This window comes from Crocuta crocuta, unplaced genomic scaffold, assembly GCF_008692635.1.
Source record: "Crocuta crocuta isolate KB4526 unplaced genomic scaffold, BGI_CrCroc_1.0 scaffold69-1, whole genome shotgun sequence".
Taxonomy (NCBI): Eukaryota; Metazoa; Chordata; class Mammalia; order Carnivora; family Hyaenidae; genus Crocuta; species Crocuta crocuta.
This window is the reverse complement of record NW_027551577.1, coordinates 479,540-503,096: the sequence shown is the minus strand read 5'-3', so window position 1 is coordinate 503,096 and position 23,557 is coordinate 479,540. Positions and strand designations below refer to the sequence as shown.

The 23,557-nt window shown below is 37.9% G+C and overlaps 1 long non-coding RNA gene across 3 annotated transcripts; it reads left to right on the top strand.

Annotated features, from left to right (window-relative positions):
• Window positions 1-608: 608 nt before the first annotated feature.
• LOC144221163 (uncharacterized) lies at window positions 609-22,589 on the top strand. Of its 3 annotated transcripts, none has more exons than XR_013331974.1 (4): window positions 609-724; window positions 13,549-13,728; window positions 15,156-15,264; window positions 21,787-22,589. It is a non-coding gene; the product is annotated as an uncharacterized LOC144221163 (long non-coding RNA). The 3 variants fall into 3 exon arrangements; XR_013331973.1 differs by lacking the exon at window positions 609-724 and adding an exon at window positions 13,025-13,215 and having other exon boundaries at window positions 19,998-22,589; XR_013331972.1 differs by lacking the exon at window positions 609-724 and adding an exon at window positions 13,026-13,215.
• Window positions 22,590-23,557: the final 968 nt, after the last annotated feature.

Sequence of the window (23,557 nt, the reverse complement as noted above, 5' to 3'; positions counted from 1 at the left end):
TTGTTTGTAATGCCAGTGAGGGCCTCTCCATCACGTTCCTAAATTCCAGGCTAGCAGTAGGGCTCCTTCGAGAACAGTGGACTAATGTAGCTGACTTTCAAAGCTGACCTATGAAGCACATCCTTTTTGCCATACGCTGTGTTAGGCTGAAAGGCAAAAACCCTGCTTTTAGGGAGCTCACAGTCCTGTAGAAGAGGCAGACAAGTTTAGAAATTAAAAAAAAAAACAAAAAACGCTAGAATACAGTAAATACAGTATGGTAAGTGCTATGGAAGGGGTGTTACATGGTGTCATGGAGTACCAGAAAGGGGAGAAATCTAATTCAGTTTGGGGGGTGGGTGGTTAATGGGAAGGCTTCCCATGGAATGCCTGAGCTTAATCTTAAAGGATGAGTACAATCTAGCCATACAAAAATAGGAGGTAGGATCCAAGGCCTTTGGAAAAAATGTAAAAACAAAGCACTCTACAAAACATGTGCACTAGGGACCATAAGTCTAAGCTCGCACTCAGGTTTCCGCCTTAAGCAATCAGTGGTCAGGCTGAGACATGTTGAGTTTCGAGTGTTTGTGAGGGACGTCCAAGTAAAGTTGTCCATACACAACTGGAGACCTACACCTGTAACTTTGGAAAAGGGTCTGGGATGGAAATATAACATGGAGTTGTCATTGCTCTCTCAGCAACCGAACTCACTGATGTGAATGAGATCGCCAGGGAGAACAAGAAGGTGAGGAGGCCGAGGAGAAATCTCTGGGGAAGATGAGCTTGGAAGGGGTGGGTGGAATCCCATAAGGAACAGCCAGCAAAATAGAAAAAAGGGAAATGAGAACAGCTTGGTACAATGAAAGTCAAAGGAGAAGAAAACAATCCTCTCAGGTGGCACAGAGAAGTCAGTTATGGGAAGCCTGGTAACAGGTGAAAGACAAGAGAGAGGCAGAAGCCAAATCAGTCAGAAATATTTATTGAGCCACCTACCATGTCTTAAGGATTGTAAATGTCATGCTATTTATTCTTTACCTCAGCCTTCTGAGGGAAGGCAATATTATTATTACTGTCATCTTCATATGATAGCTGAGGAAACTGAGACCAAGAGAGGCCTTGACCAGAGTCATACAACTTGTACGCAACAGATCAAAGATAACTCGGCCCTACCTACTCCTGCGTCCAGTCTCTTAGTCATTTCTGGTTACCAGCTGTGGCGAGAAAGGAGATAATATCTGTAGATGTCTTTTTAGAAACATTGACCAGTGAAATAAGGAACATAGATTTTACAAAGGGGACACTGAGTCTAAATAAGGAGGGTTTATGGCCTTTGGTTTTTATTTTTGTGTTTAAGAAGAGAGAGGTCTGCACATGATTTTAAGCTAAGAAAGAGTCAGTGAAAAGAAAGAAAGAGAAGTATCAAGAATTAAGAGGTTGATGCATTTTTAGCCATATTTCTGGTTCTGTGGCTAGATCCAAATACATCTGGAAAGAAGACGTCAGTTTGAGTAACTGAAGCTATTTGGTACTGGATAAGTACGTTTTATGAAAGAAAACACCTATAATAAATGTCCATCCCATCTTTTCTCATTCTGGCATCCATTAATATAATTAGTATAATTCATGATAAAGTAGACCGAATTCCTTACTTAATACAATTCACCACTGTACTTGCCATAAAACTAGATCATATCTATCTAGTTCAAGGCAAATATTAACAGCCAGGGATAGGCTCCCTTTTTACTTTTCTTTCCTCTGTTCATGTTATAAAATCGAATGCCCTCTTTCTTTCCATCAGTTACTGTGCACCGATGGAGTGCCCAGAGTTCTTTTGCAGCAGGAAAAAAAAAAAGTGCCCATTGCCAACCTCTTAGCTGGGCCTTCTGTGGTCCTAGAAATGATTGCTTTCAGGTCTTTCAGATCTTATTTTTTAATGCATGCAAATGTGGATAAACTTTACTTAAATTGAGCTTCTAGTAATTACAGTAGAAAGGACAATGCAATCCAATGTTTCTTGGTTATGAAGGATATATAATGAAATCCTTAACCAGAGCTCTTTGTACATTCCTCTCCAAAAGATAATCGTTTTGCAGCTTTGATGGTGCGACATCTAAATCGTACTCTAGTTCATGGTTTCATACATTGAAGACAGACATACTAGGACCCAGTGTGCCAAGGCACTAATGCCAGGGCTATGGGGGGAAATGCAAAGTACAATGCATATGGCTTCTTTAGGAGATTTTAATTTTCTTAGAAGAGATTAGATGGTTACAGAAATGACTAGAATTCAGAGTAGTAAGGGGCCAATACAAAAGGTAATATGGGGTTGGATCACCTTAACTTCTTTCCTTTAAAAATAATTATACCCGTAATGCAAGAATTTATTTTTGTCGAAAGGAATACAGAAATATCTAGAATACATTATAAAAGTTCCCCCTTACTACCTCCTCACTTCCACTTCCCTTCCCGGACTGAGGCGTTTCTTGCTAATTTCTTCTCTATGCATTTTCTTATGGATGGAAGGATGTATGTAGTTTAGCACATGAGCTTTCACAGCTGTTCAACATAAATTATTTAAAACGTATTGTTCCGTGAATCTTTCACTTACTAAGGTCTTTTCATGTCAGAACACACAGTTCTATCCTTTTTAAAGTCAGTGTACTATTACTACAGGGTAAATTTTTAAATGTATCCTACAAAAGAGAGTGAAAGAAAACAATTAAGTTCTAAAACTTTTGATTGGCAAACACTAGCAATTATGTTAAATTACTTCCATGTTTAATTTCTTGTTTGAGAAGACTAAGCCTCATAGAAATTTTCTCTCACCTTTTTAATCTTTTAAAAACATAGATTTAATGCATTGTTTTGATATACGAAATGCCTTACATAAATATTTTGCCAAAGCCCAAGTGTTCTTTAAAAGGAAGACTTAAGTGAAAAATACTGGAATGCCACCTCGCGAGCATATGTAATTGGGTGCTGTGGATCCCACAGGCGGAAATAAGAGTAAGATAAAATAAAAAGTCTCAAATATTAAAGGACAGTGAGAGTTCTTCCTATAAATTTTAGTTCTTTTCTTATCATTGTTAAACTGATAACTAAAATCTTTTTAAAAAACAAGTTGCTATCCACATCTTGCTTTAAAATATATTTATATGCATGCATGAATAGACAAACACCAAGGAAAAAGTAAGTTTGTGTCTTAACAGCGGCTATTTCTGGGTGGTGGGATATATTCAAGGTGATTCTTATTCTTTACCTTTTTCGGAACTTTTTAACTTTAAAAATTATGAACACACATTATTTTTCTTAATTAGAAAACAGTCGAAACAATATAATGAATTAATAGTAAATGAATTAAATGACCATGTCTCTAGATTCAAGAAAAAGAAACATTCCCTCCTTATCTTTGTATGTCCCCACGTTACTTTAACTCAAGTAGCTGTCAAATTTTAAAAACTTATAAAGTCAAGAAATAACATTGGAGCTTTAGGCGTAATGTATAAAATTATAACCTCGGGTCAAAATACAGTTAAAAATAGACTCTTAATATATAAATAAACACAGCATCTAACATAGTTTATTCTAGTGTTATTAGGCCAACACAAAAAATATATTTGCATTTGCTAAGAAGTTGTGTCTCTTTTGTTAAATAACTAAGTTTTTAAATGTATAATTTAACAAATTTTAGCTTTAAAAAAAGCTTATTCTTGTCATTTCCAAAAAAAGAGAGGGGAAAGGAGAGAGGAAGCTGTGTTTACTGGGAAAGTTGCAACATTCAGTTCGTAAGTACTTTTTGCTTGAGATATTTTTTTCAACTACTTCTCTTACATAAGAGCCTTGTAATATCTCCATAGGGAGAAATAACACTGGACTACATTATTTCTTTTTAATTTCTCCTCCAGATAGTGTTTACAAATCAACATGTAGGAATGACTCCGTATTCAAAGTCATTAGCCAACGCTGGTGTCCATTTGCCATTAAGGACAATTGGTAATTTTAACAATCAATGAGAGTTTATTTTAGGAGAAAACTTACTGAAATTTGCAGGAAATAACCTTTTTGTTCCAAAACAGCTGTCATTGAGCACCATTATATCTACAACAATTAAAATTATCTTTGGTGACTTTTAGCATTTGGCATTGCTCCATTATTGTTCAGTTAAATATTTTTCAAGTTTGCTAGAACTTTTGCCCACTGTGTGCTTACGGCCCTTTATTGTCAATATGTATCTTAGAATTCACCTTTGTGACATTACTTTTTTGTATTGTGGGAGAGAATGTAATTTCTGAGTGAACTGCTGGAGAAATCAAGTAATAGTTATTAGGAAATTGCAGCACATATCTACAAGTTACTTACAAAAATATGATTACAGTGTATTCCATTATATCTGGCAGCACATATCCCCTTCGCTCTTTTTCTAGATCCTTGCAAAAAATTCCCAGTTTAAAGAATTAGCTAATGTCCAGTGGACAGAAAGAGCAAAGGGTGACATGTGCTGTCATTTTGATAAATGTAATTGAAAATTGCGAAGACAATTTCTAAGTTTACTCACCCGGGCCATCATCAGTCAGGGTATTGATTGTCAAAAACAAAACCAAACAAAACCTATGATTTTGCTTGGCAGCGGGAGTCATATACATGTTAGCTCAGCACCCATCCAAAATGAGTACTGCTTAGAAAAAAGGAGCAAACCTGAGATTCTGTAATGTCACCCAATCTAAATCTTAAATAAGGCTTCATGTTTCTTTGTTCAATTCTGAAAAGAAAGTAAATGTTTGTCTTCAGAAATGATTAATTAAATATTGGCACACAATGGCTTAGAGACCCTAACTGCATCGTATGATAAAGGGTAATACTTTTATAATATCTCAGGCCTTGATTACTATTACTTTGTTACTGTATTTTGAGGGAAAGAGTTTATTTGCCATGATTTTATTCAAGCCAAAAGGTGTTTGGAGACTACTTAAGAGTTATTACTCATTAGTTAAACCTAGAATACTGATACCAGTAAACATTTTTTTAATGTTTATTTATTTTTTGAGAGAGAGTCAGACAGAGAGCGACAGAGTGCGAGCGGGGGAGGGGCAGAGAGAGAAAGAGACACAGAATCTGAAGCAGGCTCCAGGCTCCGAGGTGTCAGCACAGAGCCCCACATGGGTTTGAACTCGGAACCCTGAGGTCGTGACCCCAGCCGAATTCCGATGCTCAACCGACTGAGCCACCGAGCCGCCCCCCAGTAAACATTTCTTACACCCTAATACTTTTGAACACTTGTAACCCCATAATTAACCTTTCAGATTAAAAAATACTGGAAAAGATTTAGAAAGGTTAATTAGGTGAAACTGATTTTACTAACTTCAATAATCGATAAAAATTCAAAGCAATTTAAGCTTTGTGTGGTACATTTTGAGCATCGCCAATTTGCACAAATTGTCTTCATGCTGACTCCCTTTGATACTCTTCTCTCTGTTATGCCCCAGCAGATATTTTTATTTCTGAATTCCCCCTCCCACACCCAATTTCATATCATCAAATCTTGGACTGTTTTTGAGGAGAAATAGCAGTCAACCAAACTGGCTTTCCAACTCACGATAAAAAATGGCGGGCGTACAATATATTATTTAAAAAGCAGATGCAAAACCTCCGGAAAAATGTAAAATCGACTAATAACCTGAAGAAAACACTCCAAATTGTTAAAAAGCCTTATAGAATACTAGGGATTTTTCTTCTTCTTCTTGATATTTTCTGAATTTTTCAGAAATTCGTGTTGTTGTTTTTTTATGGTGAGAAAAATAGTAAAATATGGGGAAGGGTTTCCCATTGATCATGAGAGTGTGAATAAAATATGTAAAACACTGACTTTTTTGAAGGAATAAAAAAATTACTTTTGTAAAAGAATCCAGGCCTCTAAGCTCTTCCTCTCATTTGTGGAACATAAAGTATATTTTGGATCAAAACATGGAACATTCCAGACAATGTGAAATCTAGAAAGGAACTGCACCTGTATCCCGATGCAGCGCCAAAAAAATACAGCTACTGAATAAATAGTCTTCCTAAATTAGGAAAAAGAATTCAAGCCCACTTTCCACTTAGTACTATGCACAAAAGTGAAAGTTTTACTCTTGGCATGAATATGACAAAAATCGTGGGATAGTAATTAGTAGCACAAAGGGATTTTTCAGAGTTTTATTACACGGAACAGTTTTAAGTGGAAGAGTAGTTATTGTAGAAGATAACTTAGTGCTTTGCTTTAACTGAATACTTGATGATTTTTAATTAAACTACAGCTATTTACTCTGTAATTTTTGAGAATTATTTGATTAATTATTTCCCTCAAAACTTATTACTTGTGCCAATCAGAAGACACACGTATTTGAGGCTTTGTTCACCTAAACTGATGGCCTTGATAGGGATGAATTAAGCTTCCTCAGAATTTTGTGCAAGAAGAGTAATATTCACATAATGGCATTTCAAAAAAAAAAGTAATCTTTTTCCTTGGAAAATATGAAGCAATGTATGTGGAAAGCTGCAAAATCTGTAGTTACAGGCAGATTAGGCAAGGGACATCTGGTAGAAAAAAAAAAAGAATTAAATCATGGCTAAAAATTGTTTGCAGCGAAAGTAGTAATTAATAAATGGAACAAACTATTAACATAACTTTTTGGAACAAACCATTAGTACAACTTTTAGGAAATAATCAGAAGTTGTAAAAGAATTCTGACAGAGGAGAGGCACGAGATGAAGAGGGAAGTTGAGAAAGAAGAATGAGTTTGTGATCATACATGAGACATTGCCATTATTTTTATTATCTTTGCAGAAAACCTCAGACTAACCAGGAGATGTGACTCAGGAGAAGATGAGCTAAAACTTAGCTCTCTGGACCAGATCTTTTGCTCGTGTCTTATATTTTCCCTTAAAAAACTGTGTGTGCGTGTGTTTGGGCTTTGGGTGCATTTCATGGGAGAAAAATCTCTCTTGCATATTCTGTAGTTTACAACAAAAATTGAAAAGCAAATAAAGCATGTGAAAATGTTCTTAGACATAGATAGAAGACAGACCAAAATTAAATCTTCATCTTTGCATTTTTAACTTGAACTGAGGTATTGTCGATTTCTTTAAAGCCCCATGTTTTGGTTGCACTCATTTTTGGAGTTTTTTTGTTTTTGTTTTTGTTTTCGGTTTTGGTTTTTTTTGCAGTAATCTTAGCAAATGCTTAAGAAAGCTAAATTGACAAAACAGTTCCAAACCAGTAAAGTGATCTGTATTTATTTCTTCATTGGACCTTTTTGTTAATCTTCCAGTTTATCCATTTATCAGAGATTGAAGCTGCTCTTGAATTGCAAAACCACTTAAGGGTTTGGTGATATAATCTATTGTTTTTTTTATATATATTATTATATATGTATATATAATACACACACACATACACACCCAGCATTGTATTCGATGCTGGAGACACAACACTGAAAATTCAGAAATGTTTCCTGGGCTTGCTGTACCCCAAGTTGTTTACCAAGAAAGATCGTAAAGGTTCTAACGATCTCTATAGTGGTATCAAAAAGTATTTCTCCTTTCTAATGTGGAAAACAAGAACAGTGGCCATTACTTGTTTCTTGGTAATTTTCCACATGCCAGTCATCCTATCTTGGAACTCTTCAATCTCAGACCAAACCCCTTTAACTGGTGGATGACTTTTCCCATGTGACCCTTTAAATAAATCTTAAGATTTTTCCCATAATTAATTAATCTCAGAAATCAAAATGAAACATGTCACCAGGGTCTTATTTAAAGCCAAGAAATTTATTGGCTATTATCCAGCCTTCCTTCTAAATTAAACAACCCCAAACACTACTCTTGCCATCTTTGCCTCTTGATTTTAGGCATTTTCTCTCCAGACAACTGGGACACATGTAAGAAAAGAGTTTTGATATGTCCACATTTTGACCAGGACCACATTTATATTTTATTCTGATGATACATAAGGAAAGTTTTCTCTAAAATGTGCATAGCTGTGTGCTTTAAAAAAGGAACACACAATAGAAGTTAATTTCCTCATCCTCAGTAGTAAAATGCTATTATATCATTTTTCTTTTTTTTTTTTATGATCCAAAATATAACAGCTCAAAATCTTTCCTCAAAGTCCGACTCTTTAGGTCTGGTAACAATTTAATGTACAACTAAATCTTTAAGATGGATTACTTGAATTATACTTTATCTTGGTGACTCAGTTCTTCCTCACCTTTGCCATTTGGCCAGGTTCAAGGATGCTGAAAATGTAAATGAACTGAGTCACGGTCAAACATGTAGTGTAATCATGTAGTGTTCGTGTGTGTGTGTGTGTGTGTGTGTGTGTGTGTGTGTGTGAGAGAGAGAGAGAGAGAGAGAGGCAGAGACAAAGACATTTAATTTCCAAGGCAAACTTGAGATTACCCATTTTTTAGAAAGAAAAAAGTCTCTCTTTTGTTGAGGTAGATAAAACATTGCATAAGGTAAAAAGAAAGCTGGGGCACCTCTACCTCCTTCCCTCCCCTTCTCTCCCCTTTCCTTCCCCACTGCTTTCCTTCCTTCCTATCTTCACATCCAAAGGTCTCATCTTAGCTGAAATCAGAGGATTCCTTGCAGCCGTATAGGTAGGATACATTCACATCCCCTCGTCAGAAAACATGCATCTGGACCCTGGGGGGACATCAGTCAGGCTGTGGTGACCACTACCCACTGAAGCCCGTAGCCTCCATGAGCCTATAGCTCCCCTGACACGCCTCAGAGCTAGGATGCCTACTCCCTCCCCTTTTCCCACCTTGCATTTTGTCTTGGTCTTTTTCTAGGTTTCTCTGCAGGCTCCCCTCTATCTCTATGTTTGCTCTTCTCTCTGTTTCTCTTTTATTTATTCATGTTTTTTCCATTTTCTTTCTTGAATTTAGATGAGAGAGCTGGCAATATGATAACTTTGTATTTCTTTAAAGATAGAATTGCTGTAACTTCTAATTTTCTTTGTCTATGAGTCAGTGACTTAGAAAGAAAGCATCCTTAACTACAGCTTACAGAATTGCTGCTTAGAAAATGTATGAGATATGCAGAGGGGCTGCTGTTAATTTTTTAAAGTTTCTTATGATAATTTTAGAAAGAAAACATCATAAACATTGAAAAGCATACTTACCCTTGGGAAGAGTTGCTAGAATTAGCAAATAAAAATACAAGANTTAAGAGGAACTTAAGTGAGGAACAAGGGGGAGAAGAAGGGGGGAAATGGTGGGGGAGAGGGAGGGAGGCAAACCATGAGAGACTCTTGAATGCTGACAAAAACTGAGGACTGATGGATGTGGGGGGAAGGGGGGATGGGCATGGAGGAGGACACTTGTGGGGATGAGCACTGGGTGTTATATGGAAACTACTTTGACAATAAACTATTTGTAAAAAAATAAAAAAATAAAAAAATACAAGACAGTTAAATATAAATTTCAGATAAACGAGGAATAATTGTCTAGTAGAACTATTCTTATGCAATACTTGAGATATATGTATGCTAAAAAAGCATTTATGATTTATCTGTTGTTCATCTGGGCATTCAGTATTTTATGACTGATCTTTTATATGTATGTAATATTTGTAGCCAGGTGGTTTTCGTTAGGGTACGAGTTGTATTTAGAGTTCTTTGTGCAATTTCCCACTGATTTTACTGCCCCTAAAGATGGTCACAAGATAAAGGTGAGTAACAGTGAAAAAATTATAATTAAAATTAAGTTTGCCATTTACTTGTTCTGTGCGTGAGATTCCATGGGAGGAAATGCTACACTTCTCATTTATTTGTCCCCCCACTAATTCTGAATTCAAAATAATGTATTGACTTTGTATTTTCCCCCTTGGGTACATATCTTCTTTTACTTCCTTCCCTTTCATATAAAAAGTAGAGGTTTAAAAAGAAGAAATCACCTGCATATTCAATTCTTTATCACCTCCCTCTGAAACAAGCACTCATTTACTTCATAAACATTGGAAAAGGGCAGCATTTCTGAACCTCTTAGAAAAACAGTCAGGCTTGTAGTTACACTAGGTAGACATTTTTCTTTTTTCTTTATTTTTTTAAATGTTTATTTATTTTTGAGAGAGAGAGAAAGAGAGAGAGAGAGGGGGAGAGAGAGAGAGAGAGAGAGAGAGAGAGAGAGAATGAGTGGGGGAGGGGCAGAGAGAAAGGGAGACACAGAATCCGAAGACAGGCTCCAGGCTCTGAGCTAGCTGTCAGCACAGAGCCCAACGTGGGGCTCGAACCCACAACCCCAAGATCATGACCTGAGCCAAAGTTGGATGCTTAACTGACTGAGCCACCCAGGCGCCCCTAGGTAGACTTTTTTCTTAATCGCTGCCTCATTTTGAAATAAAATACCGGAAAGAAAGCAGGTAATATAGTAGTAACAATAGCTAGCACTTATTGAGTACTTATCGAGTACTTACCATTTGTCAGGTACTGTTCAAACATTATATATAAAATGGCTTAAATCATTTAAATCCCCGAAACCAGTGAGGTAGGCACTATTATTATGCCTCCAGTTTCCTATGTTATTTACATATTACATTAGTACGGTAACGTTGTCACAACTAGTGGACCAATATGGATCTATTATTATTAAAGACTATATTATTATTAAAGCCTATACTTTATTCAGATTTATGGGTTTGGGGGAGGAAGACCAAGGCAAAGAGGCGTTCTCAACATATCATATCAACCTGACTGCATGGCTTACTTACTTGTCAGGTTTCTCCTTGTGAAATGACTCTTCCTCCCCACCCCCCACGCCTTCTGTAATGTATTCTTTGGAAGTAAGTCACTATTCCCAACCCACATTTACTGAGTAGAGAGTTATAATTGAGCTATTACTGTCATAACCGCTTTATTGAGATATAATTCACATACCTGCCAATAATCTTCTTAAAGTGTACAGTTCAGTGGTTCTCAACGTACTCAGAGTTGTACAAACATTACCACAACCAATTTTAAAGCATTTTTATCTCTCCAAAAGAAACCCCATACCTATTAATAGTCATTCCCCTCTTCTCCTTACCTCCTTCTCCCCCAGCCATGGCAGCCAAATCTACTGTCTGTATAGATTTGCCTATTCTGAACATTTTGTGTAAATGGAACTGTGGTGTCATGTGACTGACCTCTTTCACAGCATGAGGGTTTTTTTTTTAAATTTTTTAATGTTTCTTTTCAAGAAAGAGAGACATAGCGTGAGTGGGGGTGGGGAGGGGCAGAGTGAGAGGGAGACACCGAATCTGAGGCAGGCTCCAGGCTCTGAGCTGTCAGCACAGAGCCTGATGGGGGGCTTGAAATCATGAACCGCGAGATCATGACCTGATCCGAAGTCAGACGCTTAACTGACTGAGACACCCAGGCCCCATCACTTAGCATGTTTCTGAGGCATATCCATGTTGTAGTATGTACCTCATTGCTCTTTATTGCTGAATAATATTCTATTGTATGGACGGACCACATTTTGTTTGCACATTCATCAGCTGATGAACATTTGGATCACTTTCCTTTTTTGGCTGCTATGAATAATGTTGGTATTAAATTTGTGCACAAGTTTTATGTAGATATGTGTCTTCATTTCTTTTTTTTTTTTTTTGGCTAAATACCTAGGAGGAAAGTTGCTGGGTATAATTTAGCTATTTTTAAAATAAGAAAAACATGGCTGAGTAGGCTGTGGGCTGTGTCCGCTTTCAGTCATCCACATGGGCTAGAAAAATCTAGCCAATTGCCCTATAAAGCCATAATGCAAGGCCCCACCCCTAATCCATTGGCAGGTCACCAAATTGTAAGCATGTTGACTAAGATGAAAGAAAACAGCTTCATACAAGCCTGCCCACACATCCTATTCTATAAACCTATGGCAAGTAACATAGTTTATATGCACTGAAAAAAAATACCAGTTCCATATAATCACTAGTTTCTGTTAAAAAGTTATGGTGAGAAACTTCGCTCATCCTACATCTAGATATTCTTCAAGATGCGTAGAGTAGGGAATTTACTTAAATCCTCTTTTTGNAGGAGAAGGTTGGGGTGGGGGGGTGGGGGTGGGAAAGAGAAAAGGAACAGAAAAAAACAGCAAATCTGTAGTCTAGACTGCCACTCCTCTCAATTAACCACTCGGTAGGAACCAGTTCAGGTAAATGGCAATTTAAAAAGTCAAAAGATACTTGATCATATTTCTCTTCTTGGTGGCAAGGGATGAAACCCAAGTAGTTTGTAAGAGATATCATTATATTATTTACTTAAAAATAAGTGGCCCATCAGTGCTTCCAGATAAATGCCACGTCCATTATTCCTTTGAAATATAATCACCAAAATGAGGCAGGACACTTAGGCCTTGTCCTTTAGCAGAGAATAAGAAAGGGGGTGAGAAGTCTGCTTTTAATGAATAATAAAACACCAGAAGATAGAGGTCCACACAAACTTGTCATGTCTTCTCTTTCTTTTGTTCTTTGTTCCTTCGCCAAGAATCTATGATATGGTCCCACACAACTGGAGGAAAATAACTGTTGGCTGATTCTAACTGATTTACTTCTGTATCTACCTGTAGAATTTTGCTGACTCCTGATTGAAAAGATACTTATGAAGCAATCTATGAAAATGCAAGTCATAGTCTGGCCACTGTATGTCAGGTATGCAGTAGAGGAAGGTGCTATACAAAAGAAAGGACAGGAAATTGCTTTCTTAAAGTATGCAATCATGACTGTGCACCCAAAATAAAGTCCTAAAACATGAGCTAGATTAGCATGTGTTTAAAATAAGAGATGTCTGGCTGGTATTCACGTAGCAACATCTGCGGGAAGAGTTCACCTCAGTAAGAAGGGTAGAAACTCCTTTCCTGGGGACATTTCCAAACAGACTCGATGTGTCTCTGCTTGGAATGATGTAGATCAGAGCCGGTGTGCAGGGAATGTGTCTCAGGTGTGCGCAGATAGCGATCAGCCGTACGGGAGGTTGGGCAGGGCCCGGGGCCCACAGAGACCCAACACTGATCTTCTTTGTCCACAAGCGCCCTCTTGGATGTAGCCCTGCGTGCCGTGTAAATGCCCTTTTCTATGGGCTCCACGATGCGAAAGAGGTTGAGAGGCTCGTATTTAGGTGAAGCTTGCCAAAGGTTGACCTCTATGACTATTCAGTAAGGATTAAGGATGTAATAAGTTCTTCATCATTTGATCCTCGTGAAGATAAACAATGATGTCAGAATTGTAAGCTGGTTTTTATTCAGCCTTAGAATGCGTTGATTTATTGAGTTAGATTTTGTTTTTCAGTGGAAATATGGCCTTTCTTAGGGAATAGGGACCACAGTGTTTTAGCTGGGCATTATGGACTCGGGGTCAAGGGGCTCTAGCCAGGGCTCAAGGAAAGTTCCAGTGCATTTATGGTCTACTTCGTTAGTGTGATGCCTGGTGTCTCAATTCTGCTAACTGGGGTTCTACCCTATTTCTCTGCCTGGATTCCTGTCTTGGTGTTTTGCCAGATACCCCACAACCCCCTAGACCTTAGGCCCTGTCTTGTTCTTACAAGTCTCTCCTCCAAAGGAATGAATGTCTCTGCTCCTGAAATCAAGCCCACGGCATTCCAGGAAGGAAAGAAAAAAAAAAAGAAAGAAAGAAAGAAAACACGGCATCTGTAGATAAACACGTTTGGAGAGATTGCAGGTAGTTCAGCATGACTAAAATGAAGTGGAAAGATCTGAGAAGAGTAAAAAATAAAATGAGGTAAGTAGGGAACTTACCACGAAGACCTTATATGTCATTTTAAGGGTATATAATATGCTGAGGACATAATGTGCATATAAAGATATCATGTGTGGTATGTATAAATATAAATATATTTTTTAAAACCATTTTATCATAAAATAATGCATGCTCAATAAAGAATTACATTTGGAAAATATAATGAAATTTAAAGACTAAGATAAAGATTACCTATTATCCCACTACTCAGATGGAATGACTGATGGTATTTTGTGTATTTCTTTCCAGATTTATTTTATGTGTATGATATATTGTTATTTAACATAAGTAGAACAGTCTGCTTTCTTCCCTTAATGTTACAGTTTGGACTTTCCCCATACTGCTAAAATTCTTCCAAAACATAATATTAATGATTGCTTAATATTTCATCTTAAGTCATACAATTTATTTAGGCATTACCCTAGTATATGACATTAGGTTGCTTTCAACTTTTTTCTTCTTCTAAGCAATAGTGCAATAAATATTCTTGTACATAAGTACTGATACTTTTCTCTGGTCATTTCTTTGGGATAGTTTCCTGGCAGAAGAATGTCTAGGTCAGGGAAAAAACTTCAAATTTTTCTTCCTATTAACTTTTAAATTGCATTCCTTCAAGATTGTATTCGTTTTTTATTTATATCAGAATCTCATTACATTCTTCTCAACACTTAGAATAAAATTATTTTTTATCTTTGTGAATGTGATAAGCAAAGATTGGTATTTTCTTTTCATTGAAATGCATTTGGTTACTAATGAGGTGAACGTCATTTTTAATGTGCTTTTAATTGTATTTCTTTCATTAAATGGCTTGTCGATGCCATTTTCTGATTTTCCTACTGAAATTTTAGTGTTAGACTATTAATATAAATCCTCCCCAAGTGGCCTTTTGCGTATGGACGTAAGTTGGGTATATTTAAGTAGAAGATATTGTAAAAAGTAAAAAGAAAAGGAAAGGAAAAACTGACAAAAATAACTCTATGTAAACCTAATTTAATAATATCTTGGAAGGGATTACATTTTTTCATTTTTCTTCATGCTCTTCTTATTGATATTAAAGGTAAGCTAAAAACAGACAGATAACCTTTAGGATAATGTGACTCACAAACCTAAATAGAATTGTCTGCTCTAATTGTGTTGTTACTATAGTTGCTCCTTTCCTTAAGGGTTGAAAATAACCAAATGTATTTTGTTTAAAAGATCCTATGTTCCATCTTCTCCTGGATTGTGGGCTGCTTGCAGGAATAAGTATATAGAAATAGCAATGATGACCACTAAAGATTTTTTAAAGAAAAGTAGGTGAAAACTTTCACATAAGAATTTGAGGGCACGATTTACCATTAGAAAACGTCAATGCAGGGGCACTTGTGTGGCTCAGTTGTTTAAGTGTCCAATTCTTGGTTTTGGTGCAGGTTGTGGGATTCTGGAAAACTTCGCTGAGGTTTGGTGGTTTGAAGAGTGGAGATGTAAATGACAAAAGGTAGAGGACTTCTAACTTGAAGCCCCACCCTCCAACTTCAGGTAAATAGTATGAGCCAATTTAGAAAACCTCATAGAATTCACCTCTTTTTCTCTTTGGTATAAAGTAAAAGGGAATTTTGTTTATTTGTTTCCTTTTGTTTAAGTAGCCAGTAAAATCCCTGGATAGCAGATGGGAGGGAGAACATTAGGTCACATCAAATGTTTCACCAAACTGAAAATTGAAACAGCCAATGTTTGCACACTCACTATACCAGCTTGATGACCCCGAAACAGGGGAACGTAGTTAAACTCAAGAGCGCTCAGTGACCCCAACTATTTGTCTACAAGGCCAGACCCCCACCCCCCAACTCAACAGAAAGGCCTTGTTATGCAGGGTTCCTTAAAGAGGTGAGGAAGTTCCACAGTCTCATCAATCCATGTCCCAAACTCTCCAGCCCCTTCCTGCTCCCACAGACAGGTCAAGAATAGAACGAAACCACAACCCATTAACAAGAGCCCTTAAAATCATGTCCTGAGAGAGGGATTCAAATACTACCCAATTGGGGCTCCTGGGTGGCTCAGTCAGTTAAGCCTCTGACTTCAGTTCAGGTCATGACCTTGCAGTCTGTGAGTTGGAGCCCCGCATCAGGCTCTGTGCTGTCTGTGCTGTGCTGAGCCTGCTTCGAATTCTGTGTCTCCCTCTCTCTCTGCCCCTTCCCCACTCATGCTCTGTCTCTCTGTCTCAAAAATGAATAAACTTTAAAAAAAAACCCACAAATACTACCCAGATGAACAAGGTCTGGAGTTAAGGAGAATCTGCCTACATTATTTGGGGGCAAAGAGGCCAGGATAGGATTGCCAAGCCAAAGTAGGGGGTAAAACTAGGTGAAATGGGACCTGTGCAAAAATGTGTTAGTCTCCCTCCAGAGCCCTCCACCCACACCCCGAAAGAAAGAAATGCAGTGGAGAATCCAAACTGGAAGAAAAGTTATCCTGGAAGGAGAAGAAATGTTTAGGTACTATATTCTTCACACTGTTGAGGACATTAAGGACAACATGAAATAACACAATGACAGCAGAAGTTCTAGAAGGAGCTGGAAAGGTCAACAAAAGGAACTGAGGAGAAAACGGTTCAGTCCCAGAACAAAGAAACATGTTAGAAATAAAAAGACAGAGTGAAGACATGGAGAACCAAGTCAAAGATATATTCCATAATGGAAATATTTCTGAAATTCCAATAGGAAAAGAGGTCAAGCCTCCTACACACGGAAAAGGAATTAAGTTGGCTTGAGACTCCTTCTTTTAAACATTCATCTGAAAACAGTGAAGCAACATCTAAATGTTTTGAGAGATAAGGGATTTGACTCAAAAGTTCTATACCCAGTGTCATTTTGGCAACAGGTACATACAGGCAATGTCAGATAAGCAAGGATTCTGGAGATAAACCATTTCTGAAAAGTCTACTTGATGATATAACTCAATCAACAAAGAGTTGAAATAAACTGAAAACCTGTAATGTCTGAGTCACAGCATATTTTCAACTTTATTGGCAAATGGCAAAATGCTCTTCAAAGTGATCCTTTGGATTTAAACTGGAGCAAGAATACAGAGTATAACTTTCCCACTTGTCTGCCAGCACTTAGTATTTTCAGATTTTAAATGTGTTTCCAATCTGATATGCACCAAATGGTATCTCATTGCTGTTTTATTTTGCATTTTTCTGATGTGAAGCTGGATTACCCTCCAAAGTAGCTTACTAATTTTCAATTCCATGAGCAGTAGATTAGCATTTATTCTGCCCCACATCATTTTTTAAAAGTTTATTTATTTATTTGTTTAGAGAGAGAGAGAAAACACAGTAGCTCCCGAGCAGGGAGATGCAGAGAGAGAGAGGGAGGGAGAGAAGATCTTAAGCAGGGTCCTTGCTGACAATACAGAGCCCAATATGAGGCTCAAACTCACGAACTGTGAGATCATGACCTGGGCTGAAATCAAAAGTCAGATGCTTAACTGACTGAGCCACCCAGGAGCCCCTCCACATCATTCCCCACATATGGGGAACAAGGATGTCATCACCTGGCCTAATGTAGCCTGCAAATTTGACATAACCTCTTTTTTAATGAATTAAAAAAATCTTTTTAAGTTCATGTATTTTTTTTAATGTTTTACTTATTTCTAGGAGAGAGAGACAGAGACAGCATGAGCAGGGGAGGGTCAGAGAGAGAGGGAGTCACAGATTGAAACAGGCTCCAAGCTCTGAGCCGGCAGTCAGCACAAAGCCCGACGCGGGGCTCGAACCCACGAACCGCGAGATCATGACCTAAGCGAAAGCTGGACACCTAACCGACTAAGCCACCCAGGCGCCCCTAAGTTCATGTATTTTGAAAGAGACACCGTGTGGGTGAGGGACAGAAAGAGAATCCCAAGCAGGCTCCATGCTGACAGCACAGAGCCTGATGCAGGGCTGGAACCCATGACCAAGAGTCTGACGCTTAACTGACTGAGCCACCCAGGTACCCCTGATTAACCTCTTTTAACCATTTGTGTAAACACTTCTAGACCCTCTCATACAGACACATATTATACACATATCACGACCTCCTTATTTTCATTCGATAATGTATTATAGAGGGTTCCACAATCCCCCTTCCCTCTGCCTGTTACCAACAACAAAGACCGTGAATAAGTTGTATAGGAAAACTATTCCTTCCTTCCTTCGTCACATAATTCAACTAAAACTCAGTAAGATTTTAATGGGGCATCAAGTTGAAAATCCTGAACAACATATGGATTTTCTTCCACTTTTTATAGTAGACCATCCAATGGATCTTCCTTTTCCTACCTTATGTCACTGTTTGATAAGATAAACTTTACCCGAAAACTGGCTGTGGTTTCACAAAACTATGAATTTATCATTTTTAATGTTTATTTATTTTTGAGAGTGAGACAGAGTGCGAGCAGGGAAGGGGCAGAGAGAGAGGGAGACACAGAATCTGAAGCAGCTCCAGGCTCTGAGCTGTCAGCACGGAGCCCAACGCGGCTCAAACTCATGAACTTAAGATCATGACCTGAGCCGAAGTCAAATGCCCAACCGACTGAGCCCCCCAGGTGTCCCAAAATATGAATATTTATAAATAAATGATTGATTCAGGCAAATTGCTTAATTTGAAGTTAGTCATGAAATCATAAAACACAGTTTCCTTAGATACCTAAGTAATATTTTATTGGGCAAATCCCTCTGAGATAAGTCAAACTGCTCCCCACACAGATTATATTTTACAATCACTCTCTAGTTTTATTACTGTATAGAGTCAACCACAGTTTCCGTATTTCATCTTTGTAACTTGAGTTTGTCTGCATTCCTGTCAAAAATACACTTTCTCCTATTGAGGATATTAATGATGATCCAACAAGAACGTCTAGGAAATAAGCACCTAGTATGGTGCCTGGCACAAAATGGCTATCTGATATCAGTTGTCAAACACATGAAAATTAAGCTCTGTTCTCTTTTTTTAACTGAAGTATAATTAAAATAGAATGTTGGGGGCGCCTGGGTGGCTCAGTCAGTTAAACGTCCGACTTCGGCTCAGGTCATGATTTCATGGTTTGTGGGTTCAAGCCCCGCGTTGGGCTCTGTGCTGACAGCCAGCTCAGAGCCTGGAGCCTGCTTCAGATTCTGTGTCTCCCTCTCTCTCTGACCCTTCCCTGCTCATGCTCTCTCTCTCTCTCAGAAATTAAAAAAAAAAGAATGTTGTATTAGTTTCAGGTATACAACATATTGATTCGACAATTCTATACATTATTCAGTGTTTTCTATGGTAAATGTAGTCACTATCCATCATCATTCAATGTTATTATTACAGTATTATTGACAATATTCCTTATGCCGTTCTTTTCATCTCTGTGACTTACTTTATAACTGGAAGTTTGCACCTCTTTATGTTCTGTTTTATGATTAAATTTCCTATTAAATCCATCCCTACTTCCTATGTTATATCTGAATTGTCATTTTAAATGGTGGACTATAGACTCCTCCCCCCAAATTAATCCTTGAGGATCCTGCCTTTCTCCTTGATCACAAAACAAAATTATGTATGTAGAACTCATACCTGGCAGCCATTTCCACTTGAATTGGAAAGGATTAAGTGCAAGTGGCCAGAATGCTAATTTTAATCTTAAGACTTTGCTTCCTACTTCAAATTTTTGTTTATATTCTAGTTGATAAGATGCATCAAATTCATATCTTTACCTCTGTTCTTCTATGAAGCATTATCGAAGACAGAATAGGAATTTTAAATGGCATAAACTCAGTAGTACAGAGAGAGTGAAAGAGGAGATGACAATGGATGGAAGATTCCACAAATTTCTAAGACATGGAAAGTAGAAGGACCCATCATAACTGACTTAATGGAATGGAGAAAGCTAAAACCTAAATCTACAGATGGCAGAAGGCAATGAGAAGACAGTTAACTCATTCTACAGGGCTCTAAAAAGTTCAGGAATTGGAGACAGACATCAGGTGAACCTTGGGATGGAGAGGATTGAGGATGGGTTGAGAGTCTGTACCACAAGCAGTTAGCTGCCCCCATCTACTCCATTACTCCACCCAGCTAGGTGACTACTCCTCTCTCAGCCTATACAAGAACAGAGATGTATTCCTTGAAGAAATTGAAAGAGAGAGGCTCTGGGAGCAGGGACTGTAGGCATAATGCAGGGTAAGGTGAGCACATGGCAGAAGCACCCCCTTTGTGCTCCAGCATCCAAGCTTGTATCTTCCTCTTGCCCCCCACCAGGCCTCTAGCTCCCCACTCATCCCCACAGTCATCACACTTTCCTCCAACCAGAAGACTGGATGATCCTCCCCTGGGAAACTGCCTCAAGAGAAAACAAATGTAGACACAGACACGTGGAGACGTCTCAGTGAAACAAACGGGCCCCACCAAATCACATCACTGGACGCCCACCGGTCAGCGAGCCCTGCCCATGCCCCACTCTTAAGTAGAATCTGTCAAAGATCACTAGACATTCGAGGAACACCTCCAACATGACAGGCACACAAGTAATAATAAAAATAAGAATAATAATTTGGTTTCAATAATCTGAAGAAAAAGATCACAAAACCTCACAGCAAAGAAATAGGAACAAGGCAGAGAGCAGAAAACAGGTTCAGTCATATTCTGAAAGAAGAGTATATACTGCATCCAAGACATAAGTAAAATCAGAAACAAGAAAGAGCTCTTGAAAATCAAAACTGTGATAGCTAAAATCATAAAAAAAAAAAACCCAGTCAATATAAGGATTAGGAGACCAAGTTGAGAAACAGTCCCAGAAAGTAGAATTAAAGGACCAAAAGGTGAAAAACAGAAAAGAGAAGAAAATTGGAGGATCATTCCAGAATTTGAAAAAAATAGGAATTCTAGAGAGAGAGAGTAGAAACAGTAACAAATTATAAACCATTGGGGAAAAAAAGAAATCCAAGAATAGAGAGATGATAGATAGAAAGATAGATATAGATGATAGATGGATAGATAGATAGATGATGGATGGATGGATGGATGGGTAGATAGAAGGCAGAAGGACGGATGGATGGATATAAGGGAAGGGAAAGGAAGGCTCTTTTAGTAGAATGATGAGTATTTACTTGTAAATGTGAAGGGAGTACAGGAGTTAAATCATCATTTACAACCATCAAAGTAAAGGTTGGTTTAGGCAAGAATCATCCATGGATGCAAAATCTAGGAGGAAATTACAACGAAGAGATCATTGGCATGGTCTTAAAGTGTATTCCCACAGATTACTTGTTGCAGAGGGAAAAACAAGCTATCCCAACAGTAAATATCACCTTGAACAGGTGACCAAAATTAACATCACCAGTAAGGGGCAGGTGTACGTGGATGTCTCCAAATGTGACACCCTAAAAAGTGTGTAGGACCAGGAATTCTGACGAGGAATGCATAACTTGAATCTAACCATGAAGAAACATCAGGAAACCAAAATGAGGAGCATCCTGTTTAAAAAGAAGGGAGTGGTGGGATTTTTTTTTTTTTTTGGAAAAAAGCATCATAAAAGACAAAGATAGGCTATAGAATTATCCCAGATTAAAGAATATTAATGACATCTAAATGCAATACCAGATCTTAGACTGGATCCTGTAGTAGAAGGGAATAAAATAATAATTAAAAAAGCATTTCTGGATCAACTGACAAAATTGATCTATTGGAATATGAATGGTAGATTATTGTGTCAATGTTAAATTTATCAAAGTTGATGACAGATCTATAAATATATATAAATATCTTTATTCTTATAAAATATATTTTAAAATAGTCAGGGATAAAGGGCCATTATGTACAACTAGAACTTAGTTGTAAATGGTTCAGAAAAAAAATTTTTTTATCTATATTACACAAGGACTCGTGTGTGTGTGTGTGTGTGTGTGTGTGTGTGCACAAATGGGGCAAAATGTTAAGAATAGGAGAATCTGGGGGAAAGTGTAATATATGATTACACCCATGTAACCTTGAAGCTATTTACAAATAAAAAGATGTTAAAATTGCTTCTCTCTCACCTTTCCTTGGGAAGCTACTAGACGATGTACTCTAACAAAGGTGCAGAGCAAATCAGTAACAAAGAAGACAAGAATCCAGGAAACTGGGGAAATCACACTGGAGAAAGGGAAGACAATTCCTAGGATGAAGTAAAGGCAACATTGGCAACTTTGCGGGAGCCCAAAAGAACAACTAATCCCTACTTGACGCAGGGGATGGAGAAATTCCAGAAAGATATCACCCGATTCCCCCCAGATGAAATCAGTGGATCACCTGAGGTGGTTTTAAAGGAGTTTTCAACTCTTTTTGAAGAGTTTGGTAAAAATTGGCAGTAGTAGGGGAAAAAATGGTGAGGGACAATGACTAATTCCAGGGAAAAATAAACATACAGAAAAGGAAATGTAACATTCTATAGACTATTGGCTCACTCATGAATAATACATACATGGTAATAATAATGTAAACACAGAATGTTCATATGTCTAAAACTTGTGATAGAAGCATGTTGAGAAAGGAAAGGAGGAAAGAAAGGACAGGAAGAGATGGGGAGAGAGCGCTAAATTCATAGCTTCCATAGTTGTAAGCTAGATAACACCCAAGGTCACAAAGAAAAAGCAAATCACTTAGAAATATGGAGGGAACTCTCAGAAGAAACGGAAGGAGCAGAGGAAAATGGTAAAAGACACTGAAAAGTATCTGAGAAGCAGAACTCAAAAACAGTCATGTGAGGAAGTGGATTGTAGTTTTGGGGGGCATTCTTTGGAATAAGCTTTATAATACTATTTGTTTACTTATTGCATGTATCGTTTGAATAAAGGAAAACATTTTAAAATTCCATATATCTGTTATTATGACAATAAACAATGCATTTATTCTATATTTCTCTTTTCCATAGTACTAGGATAGAAGTAAAGCAAGGGGGAGCTGCCAATTAGAAAGGCTGGATTGTTATATTCATGATAAAATTTAGTTTATGTTAATTTTTAAAAGCTCTGTGTGTGGGGGGCTCCTGGGTAGCTCAGTTGGTTAAACGGCTGACTTCAGCTCTGGTCATGATCTCACAGCTGGTGAGTTCAAGCCCCGTGTCAGGCTCTGTGCTGACAGCTCAGAGCCTGGAGCCTGCTTCAGATTCTGTGTCTCCCTCTCTCTCTGCCCCATCCCCACTTGCACTCTGTCTCTCTCTCCTTCAAAAATAAGTAAACATTAAAAACATTTAAAAAAATTAAAAAGCTGCGTGTGTGTGTGTGTGTGTGTGTGTGTGTGTGTTGGCTTGAAGGGGAGAGGAAAAGGAAGGGTGGATTTTGAATAATTCAGGTATTTGCGGAAGGAAGGAGGAAGCTGTATTCATTACATGCACTGTAATATGGTCATGCTTAAGAAAGTAATTATGATCCAGGAGGAGTTTGATACCTAAAAATAAGAAAAGGAAGTGCAGAGAGGTGTTCCCATCAAATAGAAGGGTCCAGTCTATAATTTTAGATATAGAACAGGACGGAAAGGGGAAAACGTAGAAAAGACGTTGATTTGCTTTTAACGGACAAAAAGTGCTAGATCTCAAAACATGGCGCAGCTGGGGAGTCATTTCACCTGCAGGACAGGTGTAACACAAGGCACAAGAGAAGTTTGTACACGTTATAAGGGTTTCAAGCTGAGATTTCCCTGGGGAAGTAGGGACGCCAAGGAGAAGAGTGTGGGTGGTAGACAATCACTCAGTCTGGTTGGTGGAAATTTCAAGGCTAAGCAGAAATATGTTGAATTTTCTTTGGCAAAAAAAACCATGTGTTAAGAATACCAGTGATTTCTTA